The 20947-nt window shown below is 50.9% G+C and overlaps 1 protein-coding gene across 4 annotated transcripts in view; it reads left to right on the top strand.

Annotated features, from left to right (window-relative positions):
* Positions 1-20947, top strand: part of DGKD (diacylglycerol kinase delta) — a 1336482-nt gene that overhangs the window by 1235669 nt on the left and 79866 nt on the right. The gene's annotated exons all lie outside the window — the stretch shown is intronic.

Genomic DNA, 20947 nt, shown 5'->3' with positions numbered 1-20947 from the left:
TCACCTCTCTAGCAGGCCTTACAGCCCTAAGGCAGGGTGCACTATACCACAGGTGCATAGCTGCATGAGCAATATGCCCCTACAGCAGTGGTCCCCAAACATTTTACTGCCGCGCCCCCCAGTTGAAAAATATAAATTATTGGGCCCCCCTCAGAATTTTTCACAATTATTTTTATAAAGATGCCAATGTTTAAATATGTCTAGACCTATTTAAACATTGCAGTTAAGTACTGTTACCTTTTTAGAAATGCAATAATATGCTTCTGCTTAAAACAAAGGCCTGTTATCTTTATAATGCTTTTTTTTTTTGCCAGAGTCTGGCCCCCCCGGTATCACTTGAGGCCCCCCTAGGGGACCCGCCCCCCACAGTTTGAAACCTCTGCCCTACCGTGTATAAGTCCATTCTAAAGACATTGTAAGTGCAGTGTAGCCAGATTGAGGATATGGTCTGGGAGTTTGTCATTACAAACTCCACAGCTCCATAGTGGTTCACTGAATACTGGGAATTTTTGTATCAAACTTCTCAGCACAATAAACCCACACTGACACTAGTCTGGAATTTATTGAAAAATGCATCCAGAGGGCATCTTAGAGATGCCCCCTTTATGTTAGCCAAACTGCTAGTGCAGGACTGACCGGTCTGTGTCAGCCCTCCACTTTCAGACAAGTTTCTGAGCACATGGGATGAGAGCCTTTGTGCTCTCTGTGGTCAGAAACAAAGCCTGTCCTGGTTGGAGTTGCTCCACACCTCCCCCTGCAGGAACTGTAACACCTGGTGATGAGCCTCAAAGGCTTAAGCCTTGGGTTACAGTGCCCCAGGGACCTCCAGCTAGTGGATTTGCTGCCCCCTGGACAAAGCCTCACGTTTGGCGGCAAGTCCGGCGGGAAAATTAGGGAAAGCAGGGAGGAGTGACCACCCGAGCTAGGGCCACCCCTAAGATGTCCAGAGCTGAGGTCTCCCCCCTCCCCGCAGAATCATCCACATTGGTTTGGAGGACAGGGGCCAATAGGGTTAGGAATGTGACCCCTCCCCAAAGGGAGTGGACACAAGAAGGGTGTTAACACCCTCAGGGAAGGTAGCCATTGTCTACTGCCCTCTGACTCCTGTAACACCCCTAAATCCAGGGTTTAAGGGCTCCCCTGAACCCAAGTCATGAGATTCCTGGTGACCTGACAAGAAAGAAGAAGGACTGCTAAGCTGAAACCCCAGCAAAGAAGAAGGAAGATGACAACTGACTTGGCCCCAGCCCTACCGGCCTGTCTCCTGCTTCAAAGAACCTGCACAAGAACAACAATGCATCCAGTGGGACCAGTGACCTCTGCCAAGCTCCAGAGGAGTGCCCTGCACTCAAAAGGACCAAGAACTCCCTTGGACAGCAGCCCTGTCCAAGAAGAAACAACACCCAGGGACTCCACCACCACTCCGAATGCGTGAGTCCTGACCACTCTGCCCCCGACTCCCACGGCCTGTGTCTGGGTGGCCCAACCGATTTGAGAAGATCCCCAAGCAATTGTGAGCAAGTGCCCACCCTGGGTTGACCTCTCCACACCTCCACGACGACGACTGTAGAGGAAATCCTGAGGACCACCCCCCGACCGCGAAAGCCCCGGATGAATATATACGATGCCTAAAAGACCACTGCACACGCAGCCCCCAGGCCTTGAAGAACCCAACCTCCAGTGTAGCTACGTTCAGCAGGCGGCCCTTCTCCCTGTCTAGCCTGTGGTTTGCCCAAGATGACTCCCTGAACCTCGCCTGCAGCTTCTAAATGACCCCCAGTGTCCCCTCACAGAGAATCATTGGAAATCCAACGCCTTGTTTGCTCCCTGCACCCGGCTGCCTGGTGCCAGTGAGGGTGTGTGTTTGGTGCCTACGTGTAGCCCTCCCAGTGCTCCTGTAAACCCCCAGGTGTGCCCTCCGAAGTCAGGAGTACTTAACTGCAGGCAGGCCTGATTCTGAGTACCCACAGTTTCTGTAAGAGCCCATATTAATTTTACCTCAACTTTGACCTCCGCAACCGGCCGGCTCCGTGTTGCAGGTAGTGGGGTTTGAGGTTAAACTGGACCCCAACCTGTGGACTTCCTAACCGCTGGAGACTTGAACTGTAAATCGAGTACTTACCTGTAAATCGTACTAACTTTTCTTCCCCCCAGGAACTGTTTCTGAAAATTGCAGTGTCATCTTTTGAAATAGATAATTACCAATATTTCAAAAGCTGTATAACTTGTAGATTTCAAACAAAGTACTATTGATAAATACGAATCTATTGAAGAACTTACCTGAAACTTGAATCTTGTGGTTCTAGAAATAAATTAAGAAAATATATTTTTGCTATTTAAAAACCATTGGCCTGGAGTTAAATCATTGAGTGTGTGCTTCTTCTATTGTCCGTGTGTGTACAACAAATGCTTTGGACTACCCTCTGATAAGCCTACCTGCTCGACCACACTACCACAAAACACAGCATTATATTATCTACTTTAACCTCTGTTAAGCCTCTGGGGGAACCCCTGATCTCTGTGCACACTATATCTCATTTTGATATAGTATATACAGAGCCAGCTTCCTACACTCACAAACAACAAATTACGTCTCGAGTGGCAGGTGGTGCAAGGTCTCTTCAGAGATTGGGAAGAACCTTGATAGATCTGTTCACCACTACCAAATGCACAATGTCAGCACTTTTGCATGCTGGTATTTCCAAGGCGGCTTTCACTCAGAGACACATTTCATCTCTATTGGAACTCAGGGCCCCTGCATGCTTTTCCACCGATACCACTCCTGCCCAGAGTTCTAAATAAGATTGAACAGACCAGGCCCAGGACATCTTAGTGGCTTTGTATTGACCAAGGAGAGTCTGTTATCCTGAACTCCTAAACGTTAGCAGGCTGCCCCGTTAGGGGGATATCCTGTTGTAGCAACAAGGCAGGGTCCTAGACCCGAGCCTGCACACTTTCTATCTACATGCGTGGTGAGAATTGAAGGGGTTTAATCTCCCTCCCAAAATGTGTATGTGATAGAGATATCTAGTTGCAGATTCCTTAACTTAGAATTTCCCCAGGTATCAGTCTGAATTAGGAGATTTTACTCACACAGTACCCCCTGCACCGTTAGCCATTTTGAGAATGTCATACTCCTGGTGCTTTGAGAATGTCTTTGCATAAGGCCGGGTTCAAGTCCTGCAGATCCTATCATTGGGCGATGTCCGTAACGGATCTGCACTTTGTGTGCCTTTGGTGTCTCGAGCACGACCTTGACCCAGAGTTGTGCTGTAAGTGCTGGGCCATGAATCCAAAATCTTAGAGGGATCAGTCCCTAGAGCTGATGGCGGCCCGGCGCTCTGCTCTGTGTAAGTCCTGATCTTGGTTGAGAGGAAGGTCTCTGGATCAGTCGAGGAGCCCCCCCCCCTCTTCATCATCCTCCCTATGTCTTTGGGACAATTGGGTAGGTGGAAGCGTTCTTCAACTTCACCGCTTCTGTCGGCCGATGACATGAGGGAACGTGGTTGATCTAGGCCTCTCTCTGCGGAGACTGAGTCTAGGCTAACTCAGCGCCTCTCCTAGTTTCCGAGAGCCAGAGTGACTCTTGCGCAACTCAAGGCGTTTTAGGAGGCCATGTAACTCATTTTGAGGTAGTTTCGACTCCGTTGGCATGCCTTTGGGCCCCGCAAATTCAGAAGGGCCCCTTTAGGTTGTGTGCCGGCGGCTTCTGCCTCGACTCCAAGGGGCACCCAAGGATCCGTTACAGGCTCCGGACCGACGTCAGTTGTACCCATTCGTCCTTCCCCAGTGCTGGTTCCGACTTCAACGCTCCAGATGCCGATTATGCACCCGGGCGGCACTCTCACCATCCTCATTGCCATCTCTGACACAGAGCCAGATGGGCATCGTATGACCCTGACTCTGGCGCCAGCAGGGGCCTTGCCCCTTATGCTGAGCCTGAACCTAATTCCTATGTCACTGGACCCTTTAGAATACCAGCTCCAAAACCCCTTGGACTTACGGTTGGACGTGGGTGAAGCCTGTGGTCTGGATACCTTTCTAAATACCGGCATGCTTTCTCCCCCTTCCTTGGCTGCAGAGGAGGGAGCTTCATATTCAGTATTGGTCTGGAGAGCGGCCGATGTCCTGGACCTTGAACTACCTTCAGTGGCAGTCTGGACTAACCGCCTGACACAGGTGCTTCAGCCTAGGGCTTCTTCCTCTGAACCAGTGCTTCCCTTTAATGAAGCCCTTACAGATGTCCTACTGGGTACCTGGTTCACACCCAGTACAAGGCTCCGGTGAACAGGACAATTGCATGTCGCCGTTACCCTGCACCAAGTGATCCATGTTTCCTAACGCCACACCCCACCCCTGAGAGCTAGCTCATCCAAACCTCTAGCTCCCAGGACACGTTCACTTCTGCACCCCTGGCTAGGGAATCCTAGAGGCTGAACACACTTTGGAAAAATATGTTTCCCCCCGCCCAGCCTGGCATTGCAGTCCTTGAACACCACATGCCTTTTGGTCAGTTATTCCCACATGCAAGATACGGTTGTGCAAAAGCTGCCACAGGTCCTGGAGGAGGCCTGGGTTGTGCTTTCCCACGCAGTTGCTGATGGGAGACATGCAGCAAAGTTTGTGGTGGCGGCCCCTCACCCATCTCAGTCTGCTTTTCATCCCTTTTGTGGCCTCAGAAGGGGTGCTCAGCCTCTGTTCCCCTCCAGCCACCCTGCTGTGCATGCTGCCTCTCTGTCTGGCTGAGGATGTGGGATCCACTGTCCTCATGGATCAGGGAGCCAATGGTCTGGCCAGACTGCCACCCACTTCATGTCTCCCCTAACCCACCCACTCCCCCACACGCAGCTGGCTTCAAGCCTTCCTAGTCCGACAATTCCTCGTCAGGTTACCAGCTGGAGGCAGGACTCACCATCACCTGCTCCACTGGTAATCTATCAAGTCAGCAAGGTGGGTTTTGCAGATAGTCTGAAGGGGCTACTCCGGTGGAGTCCAGACTGCACATCATGCTGTTGGAGTTCCAGGCGATCAGACTAGCATAGAAAGTATTTCTTCCTTCTTTCAAAGGGAAGGTAGTGCTGGTGTTCACGGACAACACCACCACAATGTGGTACTGCAACAAGCAGCGCGGGGTGGGGTCGTGGACCTTTTGTCAAGAGCCTCTGCCACTCTGGACGTGGCTGGAACAACAGGGCATTTCCCTGGTGGTTCAACATGTGGCGGGCTCTCTGAACTCCAGAGCAGACAAACTCAGCCGGCAATGCTTAGTCAGTCACAAATGGTGTCTCCATCCGAAGGTGGCGCAGGGCCTCTTTTATCAGGGGAGAGAGCCTTGGTTAGATTTGCTCGCCTCCACAAAGAACAAACGTCAGCAGTATTACATATTGTGCGGATGATGTCAATGATGCTGTGCAGAGCCAAATTACTCTACCATGGTACAAGGGGATTGCTCAAAACTTTCCAGATCCGTTCTCATGTCTGGGGAATATTCTAAGGAAAGGAATCTGTGGCTCGATAGTCTGTACCAGAAAAGGTGTTAATGAATTTTAAAAACGTGTTCTTCTCTCTCTGAGCTCATCTCGTTGAAGTTTACCTACTTCAACTATGAGAACATTTTCCAGATTATTCTGGTACTATAAAAACCTTCAAAACCAGGACTCCTCTTTGTGCGACAAAGCAGAAAGGCAATAGAAACTTACGTGCACCAGATCCTTTGAATGGCAGCTCCCCCGCAAATATCGGAGATATGAAACTTGGTCCCCCACCGTACTCTGACCTTCTTTACCATGAAAATGATATTCCTCGCCTAGGACTCTTCCGTAAGTTTCACCTCTCAATATTCATAGTTTCCTCTGGACTGTGCTGTAGGAGGCTGGTTCAGTATTTGGTGTACACCTATAGGTGAGGGACCCTGTACTGAGTCCCGGCAACCCTTAGTGATAAGAGCAAAAGGTTCTAGATAACCAGAACTCTCAGAGGGGTATCTGTGGAGAGCAGCTAAGGCTTATCCAGGAGGGTGTAAAGTAGTTGCAAATACCACAAATACACACAGGAAAGAACCACATCAGTGTTACAAAAATATTCTATATTTATTGTAACACACACTATAACTAAACTTTGGTATATCTCCTAACTAGAGATATAATCATACAAAAATATGCGTAGAAAAAGGTATGTACCGGCATTTAATAACGTGCCCCTATGGAGGGCCAAACCATATACTAAGTAAATGGAGTGCAAGAATCACTCCTAACCCAAACTACCACCCAAGAACCCTTAGGACAGCACAGGAAAATTCAACTTAAGAACATAGGAATCCCCAGGAAACTGTGTGCAGAGTTGTAACCCCGGGTTAGTGTTCTTAGGATACCATGGAGAAGTCGCGGTTGGAGTTTTCGAGTTCTAGGACCCTTCTCAGAGGACCCCAAGGAAACTTGCTGGGACAAGGGAGGTTGGATGCTGTCCCCACCTGTGGATACCCAGAAGAGTGGACACCAGGGAGCCCAGGTGCATAGGGGTGAAGTTGTGTCAGAACCTTCTGTTGAAGCCAATGAAAATCTTGGTTTTCCAGCTACTGTTGTGAACCGTAGACTAGGTCAGTGGAACTCAGGTGTGGATTCTTGAAGAAACAGACCTAATAAAAGAGGGGCCTGAGTCTAGAACACCCGGAGGTGCCCAAGTGGTGCCGGAGGGTAATACCCACCCTTCCAGAAGATGCTTTCCTGTTAAGACAGTGGGCGAAAAAGTATAGCTGTGGAGTCCAGGCGATGCAGGAGGACCCCTGGAGTTGTATATGAGCTGTCTCTCGCTGGTCGCTGGATTGCAGAGGGGTTAGTGCTCAGCGGGACCACCAACAAACCTTGACAAATGCAGGGAAGGGTTGCACGAAGTTTGCAGCATTTTTGGTGACCAGCAAGGTCCAGGTGACCCAACGTTTGTACGTAGGTCAGGGCCAGTCCTCAGCAAGGAGGAGAGCCAGCAGGAATTAGTAGAACTCCAAATAGGACCCTCTGATAGCAAGCACAGAGAGTTGATGGGAGGCCTCTACAGCACTGCAAAGAGGGATGCCCCCATTGCAGGAAAGGGCATCTTTTTCGGATCTGGAGAGTACTGGAGGCTGGGGTTTCATGGAGCTAGGAGGCCTTCAGACTTAAGAGCCAACAAGCCTTGGCAATGACAAACAGAAGCGGTGCACATGGGTTCCAGCCAAGTTGCTCTAGCGAGGGACCACAGACTTCTGAGTTGCAAAGAAGACAGGTCAGACCACTGGAGAGCCACTGAAGCACCACCTGAGTGGTAGAGCCTTGAAGGGTCCGTGGACAGCCGGATCCACAAACCAGTCGTTGTTGTTGAGGTGCCTGCAGATGCAGGGGAGTGACTCCTTCACTCTAAGGGAGATTCCTTCTTGCTTTCCTAAGTACAGGCAGAGTTTAGATGATGCATGGCCACAGGGGTTGCAGACATCTTGCAGAACTTGGAAACAAAGTTGCAGTAGGAGCTGTCCTACTGGTTACAGTCTTGCTCTTAGTTCCAGCTAAGAACAGCAGAGTTTCCAGTGTCCAGGTCGCGGAAGTGTCTTGCTGAGGGGACTTGCAGATGGTTCCTGAAGTTTTGCAGACAAATCTAGGGTCCCACCCTCAGGGGAGCCCTTAAGTCACCCAGGAAAGGGGGTGGACATTAACTGCACTGACCCAGTTATACCGGTAAGGGGTCAGGGACCTCACCCAGCTGGACTAAACAGTCAAATTCTCCCAGGGGCCTTTGCTCATCATATATCCAAGATGGCAGAATCAAGTGTCCACCTGGTAGAGCTCTGTGCACCTCCCTAGGGGAGGAGATGGACAGGAGGGTGGTCATCTCATTGTCCTTTGTGTGCTTTCGCACCAAAGAAAGAGTCGGTGGCTTCTGCACTGGAGTATACCAGTTTATTTTTTACCAAATGTGACCTTCAAAGCAGACTGGTGGTGCTCAGGGCCACCCGCATCCCAGTGACACCTATTTCTAAAGGAGAGGTGGCCCCACCTCTCCTCTACAGGAAATTATTTGTTCTGCCTTCCACTGCCCCAGTTAAGCTCAGCAGCAGAAGGGCAGAACAGTGTCTGGGGTTGGCAGCAGCACAGGCTGGCATGCAGACCCTGCAAGGCTCTACAGGCAGATATAGGGGAAGCCCCAGAGTACTTGGTATCATGCAACTAGCACTGGAATCGGTGTAATTGGATGATTCCAACATGTTTGATACCAAACATCGTTAGGTTTGGTGAAGCCATTATGTAGTTGGACATCTTGTGTTGACCAGTGTCCAATACTTACCTTAGGATGGCTTCCCCACACTTACAAAGCCCAGATAATTGAGTCTGGATTTGGTAGGAGTACCTGTGCTCATGCAGGGGTGCCCTCACACCGAGAACCATGCACTCTGACTTTGGGCTGAAGGGCCTACCTTAAGGGTGACTTATAGGGTCAGAGTGCAGTGACCAAGATATAAGGCAAACCTTATATCTGGGGGGAAAGGTGCATGCACCATTTCACACAGGCTGCAGTGGCAGTCCTGTTGTCACAGTTGCATGTGCCCCCATGGGTGGTACAATACATGCTGCAGCCCATGGGGGACCCCTGGTGTACCAGTGCCATGGGTACCTAAGAACCATATACTAGGAACTTACATTAGTGCAACATTATCCCGATTGTGGGGTGTATAAGTTATACACCAACTCAATTTAGGGGCGAGAACATGGACACTGGGGTCCTGGTTAGAAGGATCCCAGTGTACTACAGTCCAAATATGCGGACACCAGGAAAAAGTGGGAGTAACTATGTCAGAAAAGTGCATCCTTCTATCATATTTCACCAAGCGCAATATTGGACTCCTGAGACACTTTATCAACAAATTGCAACAAATTGAATCCAGAATGTAGGGTGGCACAGCTGATGGTGGCACAGCTGAGCCCATGTGACCACATCACCCAAGTCATCAAGACTGCATTGGCTATCTCCTGCAAGAAGAAAAACTCATTCAAACCACTGCATCAGTCACTAGGCAATCCAGGTATCTATCGTCTGCAATCCAGGCTGTTCAGTTAAAGGAGGAAGCTTGTGTCTGGGATAGCTTTGATCTTTGTAATTCCCCTTTTTAAAAGAACACGATTGAGGGAGAGATGCCCCATTGCAAGATATTTAGAAACATATTAATTTTGAAAGGCAATGAAACTGTGGCAGCTTTCAAAAGATAGTTCATCTGATAGAGACTTCTAGTTGGAGATTCCTTACCTTAGAATTTCCCCCAGGTGTTAGACTGGATCTGGAGATTTTTTTTAGCATTACCGTTGCACATTGTCAAGTGGCGTAGGTTGACTCCACGTTGGTCGTGGTCGTTTATAGGTGCCACCCTGGTGCATTGACATCAGTTATTTTCTTTCTGCGCCACAATCAGATCCGTAGAAGAGCTACCTTTAGTCAATTCTTGACTAGCTGTGACTTTTTTGCCGTTATTTTTTTACTTTTTCATGCATCAAGAATGTCACGGAAGACCGGGTTCAACCTGTGTGACTCCTGTCACCAAATGATATCGGTGAGAGATCCACGCCTCATGTGTTTGTGGTGTCTGAAGCTCGAGCATGACCTGAAATTGTGCTCCAAGTGCTGGGCCATGAACCCGAAGGCTTTGAGGAAGTGGTCTTTGAAGCTCATGGAGGTCCAGAGCTCATCTCTACATCGCTCTCATTCGAGAGGAAGGTCCCGAGACCACCCGCGGAGTCATAACCCCTCTTTATCGTCCCTTTCTAAATCTTACGGACACTCAGTCATAGAAAGAAGAAGTCAAAGAAGGCCAAACGTTCTTCGACTTTGCCCAGTCGCTCAGCCGATGTGATGCGAGCAGAGCGTTGATCTCTAGTCCTCCATCCGCAGAGCCTACTTCTGGGTCTGGTCCACGCCTCCCCGACTTCGGGAGCCGGAGCCACCCCTACCCAGTTAAAAGAGTTTAACAAGGCCATGTGGCCCATCTTTGGGCTGACCAGCCCCCCTACAGCCCTTTAGGTTCCAGGGGATCCGATAAGGGCCCCTCAGGTTCATTGCTGGCAACTTCGGCTGAGGGCCCTTCTGGATCCACTGTTGAATCTGCGCCGATGCAGGCCGTGCTAGTGCAACCTTCCCTGGCGCCGGTAAAGATGTTGACATTCCCAATGCCAGTTGGGCTCACAATTGACGTCGACCCAATCCTCATCCCCGACTAAACGACTTTGCTCGACGCCGGATCCGACATCAATGGGGTCTTCTCACTCCAAGTTGGATTGTGACCCATTTTACCATAGGTATGAATACGGGGAAGGTTTGGATGGGTCGCTGGACTCTGAAATACCAGCTTCACAATCCTGACATGGACTGGGCACAGGAATTGGGCGAGGCTAGTGGTCTGGATACTTCTCCAGACGCTGGCATGTTTTCTGCCCCTACCCTGGCTATTGCAAAGGGAACGTCCTATTCTATGGTGATCAGTAGGGTTGCCGAGGTCTTCTGCCATGACCTTCCTTCTGTGGTGGTCAGGACTATCCTCCTGACTGAGGTGCTTCAGCCTGGGGCATCCACTATGGAACCCCTTTTACCCTTCAGTGAAGCCCTCAAAGATGTCCTTCTGGGTACCTGGTCCAGACCCAGCACGGGGCTCCTGTGAATAGGACAGTCACCCACCACCATTGGCCTGAGCCAAACAACCCTAAATTCCTGTCCTAACACCCTAATTCGGAGACCCTTGTCATCCAGACTTCTTCTTCCACTAGCGCATTCCTGTCCGCTCCCCCGGATAGGGAATCAAAAAGACTGGATCAACTTGGGAAGAAAATGTTTTCTTCCTCCAGTCTAGGAATGGAGTCCGAGAACACTGCATGCTTTTTGGGCAGCTTCACCCATTCATTGTGGGATACAGTCATGCAGGTATTGCCTCAGTACCTGGAGGAGGCCCGGGCTATCATCTCCCAAGCCATTGCTGATGGGAAGGATACAGCTAAGTTCATGATTAGTTGTGAGCTGGACACAAATGACTCACTAGGCAAATGGGTTGCGTCGATTGTGGCGTTGAGGAGCCATGTCTGGTTGAGGATGTCTGTTTTTTTGGGGGGATGTCCCAACAGTCTCACATGGACATGCCCTTCAATGGCACCCATCTCTTCGGAGACAAAGCACACTCAGCACTTGAGAGGTTCAAGGAGTCCCGGGCTATGGCTCGGTCCCTTGGCCTCAAGGTTGCCCCTCCCCCAACAGAGTCAGTTTTTTGCCCCTTTAATGGTGACGGAAGGTGCTCCCTGTCGTGTCCTTTCCCTTCCATCCACCGAGCCGCGCATGCTACTCAGCCACTGTGCGGCCAGGGACGAGGAATCCCACGACCTCGTGGGGCAGGGCACAAGAGGTCTGCACAGTCCACCCCTGCCTCAGCCTTCAAACCCTCCTAGTCCGTCCCACCATCTCCAACCAGTTGGGGCAGAATGCCATCACCTGCCTCACTGGGAATCCATCACGACGGATAGGTGGGTTTTGTAAATAGTCAGAAGGGGCTATTCCCTCCCCTTCGAGACTGCCCCTCCAGCCATGCCCCCATCCTATGGCTGCTTACCGGAGGATCATCTAGCACTTGTCTGTTAGGAAGTTGCGTCTCTCCTGGCCAAAGGAGCCATTGAGAAGGTCCCTGCGCCAGAAGTAGGTTGTGGTTGTTGTTCTTGTTCCCGCTACTTTCTGCTGCCCAGAAAGGAAAAGGCTCTACGTCCTATCCTAGACCCTCAGGCCCTCAATCTCGACCTCAAGATGGAGAAGTTCCAAATGCTCACTCTGGCTCAGGTCCTGTCTGTCTTGGACGCAGGACACTGGATGGTAACATTGGACTTGCAGGAAGCTTACTTCTATATACTCTTATTGCCTGCCCACAGGCGCTATTTGCAATTCGTGGTATGTCACAAGCACTTTCAATTTACCGTGGTCTTACCAGTGCCTCTCGGGTGTTCATGAAAATGATGGCAGTGGTTGCAGCTCATCTGCGCAGGCTAGGAGTTTGTCTTCCCCTACCTCAACGACTGGCTGTTGAAGGCAAACACGCCCCAGAAGGTCGCCTTCAGACTACAGCGAACCTTCTGCACTTGCTGGGGTTCACTGTAAACATGTCAAAGACACACCTGACTTCTTCTCGGACGCTCCCTTTTATCAGAGCTATTTTGAACACAGTGCAGTTTTGGACCTATCCTCTCACGAAGCGAGTCCAGTATATTCAGGCTATGATTCTGATGATTCAGCTTCTATCCTGGATTTTGGTGAGAAGACTCTAAGGCTGCTGGCCTTCAGTATCCTGCTGGTGACACATACCAGGTGCCATAAGCGGGCTCTGCAGTGTGACCAACATCAGGGAAATCTCTCCGACATGGTCCAGATCTCGGAGGGAGTTGCGAAAGTCCTGCAGTGGTGGCATTCCAATCGTAATTTGATCAATGGCAGATCCCTCTAACTTCTCCAACCAGACTTTACAGTAGCGCACGATGCGTCACTCCTGGGATGGGGCGGCCACATGGGAGGGGCGGAGATCAGAGGTGTCTGGTCTCCTGCGGAGTCCGGACTCCACATCAGTCTTTTGGAGCTACAGGCCATCAGGCTTGCATTGAAAGCATTCCTTCCCTCTCTAAAAAGGAAAGTGGTGCAAGTGTTCAGGGACAACACTACCACCATGTGGTACTGCAACAAGCTGGTCAAAGTGGGGTTGTGGACTCTATGTCAAGAGGCTCTGCGCCGCTGGACGTGGCTGGAACATCAGGGCATAATCCTGGTGGTTCAGCATCTGGCAGGATCTCTGAATGCCAGAGTAGACAAACTCTGCCATCCATGCATAGTCGATTATGAATGGCATCTCCATCCGGAGGTGGCGCAAGGCCACTTTCTGAAGGCGGAAGAGCCTTGGTTAGATCTTTTCACCTCCGCAGAGAACTGTTTTGCTCATTGGAGTTTCCAAGGGGGCACTCACTCGAGAGGAACTCAGGCCTCCTTTACGCCTTCCCAATTTATACCACGTCTGTCTAGAGTTCTGAAGCACGTCAAGAACGACAGGCCCAAAGTAATCCTTGTGGCTGCAGATTGGGCACAAAGATTATGGTATCCAGAGTTACTGAGAATGGCTACAGATCCTCTGATCAGGCTACCCCTTTGGGAGGATCTTCTGTTGCAGCAGCAGGGGACAGTGCTCCACCTGAACCTGTGCAGTCTTCGTCTTTTTGCATGGAGGTTGAGCAGTGGCAGTTGCCAGCTTTTGACCTTCCACCTGAAGTCTGTGATGTTATTCTGGCAGCCAGATGTCACTCCACCAAAACGGTATACACCTGTCGCTTGGATGAATTTGTGGCGTGGTGTACCAACAAGTCTGTTTATTCCTTTTCTGCACCTCTCTCTGAGGCTCTCTTGTTCATTCTTTGTTTGGCCCAGCAGGGCTTTGCTTTGGGCACCCTTAAAGGTTACTTATTGGCTATTTCAGCCTTTCTTAGATTGCCAGATCAGCCTTCCTTATTCAAGTCTCCCATTGTTGGAAGGTTCCTTGAGGGACTCACACATTTGTTACCTCCCATCCTGTTCATTATGCCCCAGTGGGACTTGAACCTGGTCCTTACTTACCTGATGTGTGCCCCTTTTGAGCCTCTGCACAAATTGTCTCCTGCAGCTCCTATCAATCAAGACTGCTTTTCTGGTTGCCATCACCTCTGCTTACAGAGTAATTGAGCTTCAAGCTCTTTCTTCCAAAGTGGTGCTCTGTACAAGGGCCTCCTTCCTACCTTAGGTTGTCACACCTTTTCGCGTAGGACAATCCATCACTTTGCCTACTTTTTATGCACCCCCACATTACTCTCATGGAGAGTAGAGACTGCACCGCCTGATTCCAAAAAGAGCTTTACTGTTCTACCTGAATCGTACTAGTGATTTCCGGCTGAACGATCAACTCTTTGTTGCATATGTGGGTGTGAATAAAGGGAAGGCAGTGCAGACGCGTACCACCTCCCGATGGGTATTCCTCTGCATCAAAATGTGCTACACCTTGGCAAAGAATCAACCCCCTGAGGGCTTGTGTGCTGGGTGCAAAAGAACAACTGCTGCCACAGCAGCGTTAGCATGCAGAGTTCCTGTCCTGGATATCTGTCAGGCAGCAACATGGGCATCCCTGCACACATTCACTAAACATTACTGCTTGGACAGTCAGGTCCGCAGGGGTAGCTACTTTGGCCATTCGGTTCTGCGGGACTCTCTAGTATGATCTTGGGTCGCAGCCCACCACCAAGGATGGTATTGCATGGGTATCTGTTCTAAGGTAAGGAATCTGCAGCTAGAAGTCTCTATCAGATGAACAAGTTACTTACCTTTGGTAACAATTTATCTGGTAGAGACATATTCTAGTTGCAGATTCCTTACCGACCCATCAATCCTCCCCTCACTGCAAACTGATTTCTAGGTACAGGTGTAGGAAACTGGCCTGGTGTGTGGTGGGTACCTAAGGTACTTACACCTTATACCAGGTCCCGGTATCCCCTATTAGTGTAGTGTAGGCAGTGTCTAGAAGCCAGTCTCTCTAGAGGTAGTTGTGGATGAGCAGCCAATCCTTATGTAGGAGACATGCAAAGTTCATGCAATACCACTGTAGTCCCACAGTACTTACACACATGAAAGAAAACACTCAGTGTTACAAAAAAAAAAAAGGTACTTTATTTTAGTGACACAATTGCCAAAATGTACTAGAGAGGCAACCCACCAAAAGGAGGTAACACTATGTACACTAGTAATCAGAAACAGACAGATAGGGCCTAATTCTGAGTCTGACGGGCGGCGGAGGCCACCCGCCAGACTTCCCCCCTCCGAAATACCGCTCCGCGGTCGAAAGACCGCGGAGGGTATTCCGAGTTTTCCCCTGGGCTGGCGGGCGGTCTTCGCAAGACCGCCCGCCAGCCCAGGGGAAAACTCCCTTCCCACGATGACGCCGGCTCGTAATAGAGCCGGCGGAGTGGGAAGGTGCGACGGGTGCAGTTGCACCCGTCGCGTATTTCAGTGTCTGCTTTGCAGACACTGAAATACTTTTAGGGGCCCTCTTACGGGGGCCCCTGCCGTGCCCATGCCATAGGCATGGGCACGGCAGGGGCCCCCAGGGGCCCCGTGACTCCCCCTCCCGCCATCCGGTTCCCGGCGGGAGAACCGCCAGGAACTGGATGGCGGGAGGGGGAGTCGGAATCCTCCATGGCTGCGGAGCGCGCTCCGCAGCCATGGAGGATTCCTACGAGCGGCGGAAAGTCAGCGGGAGACCGCTGGCTTTCCGCGTCTGACCGCGGCTAAACCGCCGCGGTCAGAATGCTCGTAGGAGCACCGCCAGCCTGTCGGCGGTGCTCCCGTGGTCGGTGGCCCTGGCGGCCACCGACCGCCAGGGTCGGAATGACCCGCATAGTGTTAGAAAACAGTGCAAATAGCAATAAACAATAGTGACTCTAGGGGGAGCCCAAACCATATACTAAAAAAATATGGAATGCGAATGCAGGACCCCCACCTATGGAGTGGCGGCCGGCAGCTTTAGAAGGGAGGGGGGCGGGCGGGAAGCACACACACACACACTCATTCTTTCACACACAGACACGCACGCACATCCTTTAACAACACTCATAACATTCAAACATGCACGCACGCCCCAAACATTAGTTTTAAAGGTTCACACACTCATTCTTTTACACACACACGCACGCACATCCTTTAACAACACTCATACCATTCAAACATGCATGCACCAAACATTCATTTTGAAACATCACACGCACACTCATTCTTTCACACACGCTCGCACATCCAGTAACACTCATAACACTTATAACATTCAAACATGCACGCACGCACCAAACTTCAGCCTCGAGGTCCCAGGAGGGTTGGGACTGCTGCCTTCCCTCATTGGCTGACCTTAGTTCAGCCAATGAGGGAAGGCACCAGTCCCAGCCTCGTCAAAGAGTAGGATGGGGTCAGTGAGGCTGCTGACCCCACCCCACTCTGTGACGAAGTGTCACTGATTGACACTCGCCCTGGGCGCTTCAGGGCTTAAACCTGAAGCGCCCAGGGCGAATGTCAATGGGTGACGCTTTCCTCGTCACCCAGGGTAGGGCCTCGAGGCACCTTTGCTGAGCTGAGGAGGTCACACCCATAGGAGCTGTGACCTCCTCAGCCCAGCAAAGTCAAGCTCAGGCAGCCAGGAGTCTGCGCAAATTGCGCATGTCTCACTCCTGGCTGTCTGAGCTGAAAATGAAGACTGTCTGTCAGGCTGACCTTTGTTCAGCCTGACAGACACTCTTCATAAGGAGCAAAAGGTGGGGGCATGGCCCCTCCGCCCTAAAGGACGGGCCGCGCATGCACCTATGTATGCGGGATGTGTAGAGGGGAGCTGAAGGAACTAGGGAACCCCAAAGGTAAGTGCCACAGTGCGCCCCCCCCCCCCCCCCCCCCCCCCAGCGACCAGGAAGAAAGGAGTAAGTTACTGGATTTTCCCCAAACAACCCAAAAGGACGAAAAAGAGGATAATGCAACACCCAGACAAGACTGCAAGAAACCATCAGTGGATTCCTGAAGAGGAAGACCTGTGGAAGAAGTCACAGCAGTGTCCAGTGGAGGCAGGAGCCACTACCCACCCGTCTGTGGTTTCAGGAGTTGGTCGACGGTCGGACAAAGACGGTCAGCAATGCAGCCTCGGAGTTGGTGAAGAGTTCCTGGAGGATGCTGTCGACATCCCACGCCGGCTGGATGATTGCAGTCTGTCAGAGGCGTGGAAAAGCCACCAGCAAGCCTTGGCAAAGGCAGAAGTCGCGGTGAAGCAAAAGTGGAGCTGCTGGGGACCAGCAAGGTCCAGGACGACTCAACCCACACAGGGAGTCCTATGGGGACCCTCATTAAGGCAGAGAGTCCACAGAAGAAAAGGCAGCCCCCACAGGAGACCCACTGGAAGAGGAACCAGGAGTCGCAGAGGAGTCCACAAAGCACACCTGGAGAAGGGTCCCACACGACATGAGAACTATGCAGAGGGCTGTGCATCGCAGGAAGGAGTGCTGGGGGCTGGGGCTACATGAAGCCTGAAGATCCCTTGGAGGAGATGGCAACAAACCTTGGTAGCTGCAAGAGATGCAGTGCATGGGGTTACTGTCCTGCGTAGAAAGGCAAGGGCTTACTTCCACCAAAGTTTGACAGCTGGCAGAGAGGACCAAGGGAACCACTGCAGACCACCACCAGTGATGCGGGATCCACGCAGCTCAGGAGGAGAGGAGATTCAAGCAGCCGGTCGTCATTGCAGTTGGTGCCTGCGCGTGCAGGGGAGTGTCTCCTTCTCTCCAAGGGAGATTCCTTCTTCCTTCTCATGCAGACTGAAGATTTGCCACCCTCAGAGGATGCACAGCTGGAGAAATGTGGCAGAAGCTGGAAGGAGCAGTGGAAATAATTCTTGAAAGCGGAGTCTTCGTCGTGGATGCAGATTGTTGGTTCCAGTCAGGGCAAGTTGCAGTGGCCAGACGTCAAAGTGGAAGTTGCAGAGGAGTCCTGCTGGAATCATGCAAGCTGAATATGAGGACCCACCCAAGAGGGATACACTAAATAGCCCTGAAAGGGGGATTGGTCATCTAGCCAGGCGACCACCTATCAGGAGAGGGCTCTGACATCACCTGCCTGACCTTGTCACTCAGATGCTCCCTGTGGCCCCTGCCCACCCTGGATTCAAAATGACAGAACCCAGGGACCCTCTGGAGGAGCTCTGGACACCACCCCTGGGGTGGTGACGGACAGGGGAGTAGACACTCCCCTTTCCATTGTGCAGTTTCACGCCAGAGCAGGGACTGGGGGTCCATGAACCAGTGTAGACGGGTTTATGCACTTAAGGCACAAAATGTACCCTTTAAAGCATACCATTGGCTCTGTAACACCTATTTCCAAAGGGAGAGGGTGCTACCCCCTTCTCCTAAAGGAAATCTTTTGTACTGCCTTCCTGGGCTTGAGCTGTTCAAGCAGCAGGAGGGCAGAAACCTGCCTGAGGGGGTGGTAGCAGCTTGGGCTGCCTGGAAACCCCCAGAAGGCTGGTAGGAGCAATACTGGGCATCATCTAAGGAGCCCCCAGATTGCATGGAATCATACTTCCAAGACTGGCAACAGTATTGGGTTATGATTCCGACATGTTTGATACCTAACATGCCCAGGTTCGGAGTTACCATTATGTAGATGAACATAGGACCTATGTCCAGTGTACGCATAAAATGGCGTCTCTGCACTCATGAAGTCCAGGAAAATGGAATTGGAGTTCGTTGGGGCACCTCTGCTAGTGCAGGGGTGCCCTCACACACAGGTACTTGCACCCCGGGATAGGAGAGCCTACGATAGGGATGAAAATGGGGGTAACCATGCCAAGAAAGAGGGTACTTTCCTACGACAGGGAATCCCTTTTTAGGGCCCTAGCTCTGAGTCACCATTCTCAGTGTTCTTCATGGCTCCGTGCTACTGTTGTGAAAAGAAACTGACATCAGCTCCGCAGGGTGGTGCCTGTATACGTCTGAGATGTCATCACAGTGACAATGATGCACACGGAATCGACCGATGCCTCCTGACAGCGCGCAAGGGTTCTGCTCGAAGAAAAATCTTCAGATCCAGTGTGACGCCTTGGGTAAATTCTAAGGAAAGAAATCTGCAACTAGAATAGGTCTCTATCAGATAAATCATTACCGAAGGTAAGTAACTTGTTCAACTGGGCATAACCTACAAGAACTGCTGTGAATCCCATCTCTCACATCTCAGGGAATATTCTTCAGCGACACACCTTCACTGACACATTTGAATCACTTTTCTAAGCCTCACTCACAACACAAATACATGCCTCCTGTAGAAAGATGGCTCTCTGTATGGTGCACTAAAGGGAAGCACAACATGATAAGAGTCCAGTGGATTCCAAATTGGTTTTCAGAGGTAAAAGTAGATAGGACTAATGTTCTTTTTTTTTGTGGTAGTGTAGGTGAGCAGTTAAGCTTATCAAAGGGCAGTGCTAAGCGTTTGTTGTACTCTCAGAGGCAATAAATGAGACACACTCAAAGATTAAAACCAAGAGCAGTTTAGAAAAGTAAAACTTCTTTTTATATATACTTTGAAACAAAAAACTTTGTTACAAGGCAAGCATGTTGTTAAGCATAAATACTTTTCTCTTGTGAAAATGGACACGCTGCAATTTTTGAGTTTTTCAGTGTTAACAGAGGGGAGGAAAACAAGGTTAGCAAACAGGTAGAGTACAGCGACTTACAGGCCCAATCTCTTGGGTTTAAGGTGAGTAGTGGGCAAGGTCCAAGGCAGCACCCCACAGTACCCCGTCAGTGGCACAGTTGTGGCCGGGTGCAGGGTGGTAGACAGTGTTGGGTACTCAAGGCATTCCTATGGAGATGGGTCACTGTGAAAAGAGCCTGCAGGCTAGGACTAGGTGTCCAGTTTGGGTGGCCACCAAAAGGGCTCAAGTCTTGTGATGCTCGGAGAAGTAGGGACACCAGCTGTCCTCCTCTCCTTGGTCCAGATTGTCCAGTGCAGAGGGCTCTTGGTCTGCCGGCTGTCATTCACCAGTGGCGGTGGAGGGTGGCCCACAGAACAGGCTGCAGGCGTGGACCTGAGAACCAGTCTGGGTGTAGCAACAAGTGGGCTCAGGTCTCAAGAGCCTGGAGGATGCGGTGACACTACTGGTCCTCTACTTCTCGGTCCAGGGTGTCCGGGTGTAGAGGTGCAGTGGACCGTCGGGCTTACCGTCAGCGGAGGCAGTTGATAGGGGCCTGCACAAAGAGGCTCAAGGCTTCAATGTGAATGGTGCAGTGGGGAAACCCAAAATGGACTTTCTCTCTGGAGAGGCTGGTGACTAAATTGGTACCATTGGCACACTTCAACAGGGGCTGGGGGGCTTGGCGCCAGTGTTGCTGTCCGGAGGCAGTTATGGTGGTCTGAAGTCCTGTTTAGCGATTCTTGAGTGCCTGCAGGGATGCAGGAGAGCTGTTCTGCTACTCCACTGGAGTTCTTTGTACTGGGGTGAAGGCTGGCAGTCTTTTTGGGTTTTCTGAAGTTTCAGCTGCTGAAGGACGAGTTTTCTTTCACACAATTTGTCGAAGTCCAAAGGCAGGCTGGCAGGGTTGGTGCAGAGTCCTTCACAAATCTTCCGTTATTGCCTTTTGCATCTCTGGGGTGTCCTCCTTCGGGTCAGCAGAGATCTGAGTTCTGGGGTGCCACCTAAATACTCAATTTAGGGGCGTTAGAAAGAGTGCCAGGTGGCAGCCCATGGGTTGCCTACCTTTACGGTGACTACACCCTTTCTGTGACCACTTCTGTTGGGAAGTGGGCATAACCCTGACCCTAGTGGCCTAATTCCTTCTAACCCAAGATGGAAGAATCTAAAAAGTGATGTCCACTTCAGCTCGTCCACTTTAAGGGTGGTACTGGCATGAAGTGGGTACAGCTCCTAATTTGCCTAATGTGATATAGTGCACCCTGCATGATGAATGTGAGGCCTGCTAGATGGGTGACTTACATATATTATATGCAGTGTTAGGGGACATGGCACACAGGCTGTGTGCCATGTCCTGTTTTCACTTTTATCTGCACCAAGATACGTAGCCTGCAATGGCAGCCTGTCATGCGCTCGTGTGGGGTCCCTTAGGGTTGCACATTTTGTGCTGCAGCCCTTAGGGACCCTCTTTAGTACAGCAGGCCATAGGTACCAGGTGTACCATGTTGTAGGGACTTACAGAGGGTGCTAAAGGTTTTGCCAATTGGGGAAACAACTGTGCAGTTCTAGGGGAGAAAGATCTGGCACTAGGGACCTGGTTAGCTGGAACCTAGTGCACTTTCAGTCGAAATTACATCGGACACAAGGCAAACAGTGTGGGGCTAACTATGCCAAAAAGGGTGCTTACCT

Source organism: Pleurodeles waltl, chromosome 11 (genome assembly GCF_031143425.1).
Source record: "Pleurodeles waltl isolate 20211129_DDA chromosome 11, aPleWal1.hap1.20221129, whole genome shotgun sequence".
Lineage (NCBI taxonomy): Eukaryota > Metazoa > Chordata > Amphibia > Caudata > Salamandridae > Pleurodeles > Pleurodeles waltl.
This window is presented reverse-complemented; position numbering and strand designations above follow the sequence as displayed.